Genomic DNA, 3,409 nt, shown 5'->3' with positions numbered 1-3,409 from the left:
TAATGCAGCAGCTTTGCGCTCAGCTAATAATGTATTGTAATGGATCTTAACTGTAATTAATTTGTTCAAGAATCGGCCCAATAATAATTTTGTTTTTGTTAAACCAAGCATTTTAACAAACAATCCTTTTTTGAAATAACATTTCCCTTGGATTTCCTTAAAGAAAAGTTTTTACTTAAGTTCAAAGAATTTTTTACGAAGCATTTCCTCCAAGCTATGGCGAAAAATAAGAGCACATCCAGTTTTACTGAGGTAAGAATTTGAGTTTAATCAGGGCCTAAAGATCGACATTTCGGTCTATTTGTGTTTCCATTGTCACTGAGATTTACTTCATTTCTTATTAAATTGGCTTTCATTTTTTGTGGGCAGCTTATACATGTGTCAGATTGCTAGTTCTCATTTAATTGTCATTGTCAATAAATTATTTTATTTGCTGGGAGGTTACACTAGGTTCTATTCTCGTTAACATTCAAATTATTGTCATTTCAAAATTTTTGTGAGGAGGTTACACTTGGCGACATCCGGTCCAGGATCGTATTTCGTTGGGAATCTTCTGATACGTAGCTAGATATCTGCTCTTATTTGCTTAAATATAATTAGCATTTCGCGCAACGCTTTTACTAATTTGTGACTTTCTTTCCTCAGATCATCGGCAATTCGTTGCTCTGTTGTTTTTGTGTTTGTTGCTTTTTGCCTTGTGCTTATTTCATTTGTGAATAATTGTGACTACTGTAAAAATGCCGTGAAAGACTGTGAACAGTGTATCGCGAGGTATAATGAATGAAACTACCGACTCAAACAACTTTACCAATAGTACTTGTGACACGCAGTGTAATGATGATAATCCTGCGTTCACTGACAATCAGTGCGTTCCAACCGCTAATGATGATTTTTGTATTAATGATTAACAAATGAACTCAGTTATGTCCTCTGTTGATTTGACGACAATCGTGACGCGGGGCGTTCTGTTGTAATGAGCGCTGGCCAGTTTAACACACCCGGTTTACTAAATTCACGTGACGAACAGACAAATTTGTCTAATGAAAATGAACAGGATACACAAAGTAGGATGGATTTATTTAATTCCGAAATAGTAACTGACAGTGTACACTCGACTGGCAAATCTTTTTGTAAATTACAGAATGACCAAATGGTCACACAAAACGCGACAATTGTAGATACACCATCAAACAATACAGAGAATAGATTAGGTAATGTTACCATGGAACAAATTATGGCAATATTGCTACAACATAGTGCATATTTCAAACAACAGGATGAAAAACAAGACAGTCTTAAAGAAGATCTTAAACAACAATTTAGTGAACAGAACGAACAGTTAAATGAAAAATTAGACAACAATTCCAGACAGTTAAATGAAAAATTAGACAACAATTCCAGACAGTTAAGTGAACAAATTAGAGCCGTTGCCGCGCAGTGTCATGACACTAAGGAACAGTTACGCGAGGAAATTGAGGCTTGTTCAAGAAAAAGTGGCGAAGAGATTAGATCTGTTGCGCAAGAATTAAGGGAAATGCAAATAGCTGCAACAGAAACACTTAGAGACAAAATTAGCGGAGTCGCTAAACAATGCTCTGAAAAGGCTACACAATTACGCGACGAGTTTAAAACAATGACAGCAGAACTCTCGCGCACAATGGATGAAAAGATTGACACGAAATTCGAACAACAGAACACTCAAATTGACGAGCGTTTTAATCACCACATAGAAAACAGTAATACGCGTTTCCGTAAATTTATACAGGATCAAAATAAAGTAAAACGTCAGGTAATGGAAACAATCACAGCACAGAGACAAGAAGACAAACGTAAAATGTTTACGAAAACGAAGACATACGTAGACAACAATATTGCTACAGTGTCCGACGAAATTAATACCATCAAACAGTCGAACACAGAATTACGTGACGAAATTTCTGATCTTAAATTAAAAACAGACACATACACAACAGATTTTCAAACAGTGACCGACAGACTCGAACAATTAGAACTAACACAGGATTCCGATGTCGTCAAAGCTGACGTTAAAAAATTGAACGAAACCACACGTAGATTACAAAAACAGATTAATGCTTCTGACAGTAAAATCGATGATCAGGCAAAAATACTGACTGAAAAATTTGATGAATTGGCCAGTCGTATTGACATTATTGAAAGTAATAATGACAACAAATCAGACGACACTGCACCGATTTCATTTAACCAAACACCTGAATTCCAAAATTTACAGCAGACAATTAATGAGATCGATTCGTCTAATAACACGTTGCGTAGAAAATTGTCAAGTTTACAGCAAGAGGTAACAGAGATGAAAAATATTTCAGTTACTAACACATCACAGCAGACGCCACTTTGCGAACATTTCTCAGACTCACGCAGCGCGTATAATTTGGGTAATCTACAGAGAGTACGGGACTTTGTTCTCCGAACAGACACAGACAAATAGATTCTCTTACAATCATGAACCTGTTCCATCAAACAGAGACGATAATTTTGATTATAAACATTTTCTGTCAGTGAGAAAATTTAAAGTGTTTAAAAATGACAGAACACAGATTCATCCGCTAGATTGGATACAACAATTTAGCTTTGCTTTTCCACCGACTTGGCCTGTAACGCATAAACTTGAATTTATCTGCAGTTTTTTGGAAGGCGAACCGGCAACTCGTATGAGACCGATCGCTAGGCAATGTTACTCGGTAGAAGAGTTTTAGAATGCTTTTCTGTCAGCGTATTGGTCAAAGACGACACAGCGCGGAATTAAAGATCAGTTAATTAGCTTACCAAATTTTCCCAGTGTCACGCAATTTTTTGAGCATATGGTCCAACAAAACCAGTACCTAAGTGAACCGTACAGTGAATCTGCACTTATACAATTATGCATTTCTAAATTACCACGATCATTAAGAGTGTCACTTCTAACGGGTCAGCAAAAAGAAAACATTTCGGCATTCAGAGATCTGCTACAGCTCTTGGAAGTACAACAATCTGATTATTCTTTTGTAAACAAAAATTTTTCATATAATAATCATGGCCAACAAACTCACAGTAATTACGATCAGTCACGTAATTTCAATAGCAAAGGTAATAGACGCTTCAGGAATGACAACCAACAGAACTTTAATAACAATCAAAATTCTAATTATCAATATCGTCAAAATTTTGAGCAACAGGAATCACATTTTGGTAACAATAGACGTTTTTCTCCGCAACAACATCAAAACCAGTCGGTTAGCGTACCTAACCAACAATGTTATGCACAAGGTCAGCCAAGCTTTAATGTTTCGCCGCGTGCACGTATAGTCCCTAATACAACAAATAGTAACGCACGGCAGCAAAGAAACAACTACGTGCAGAAAACACAGTACTTCAATTCCTATCGCAATGC

The sequence above is a fragment of the Schistocerca cancellata genome, chromosome 1 (genome assembly GCF_023864275.1).
Source record: "Schistocerca cancellata isolate TAMUIC-IGC-003103 chromosome 1, iqSchCanc2.1, whole genome shotgun sequence".
NCBI classification, from domain to species: domain Eukaryota; kingdom Metazoa; phylum Arthropoda; class Insecta; order Orthoptera; family Acrididae; genus Schistocerca; species Schistocerca cancellata.
This window is presented reverse-complemented; position numbering follows the sequence as displayed.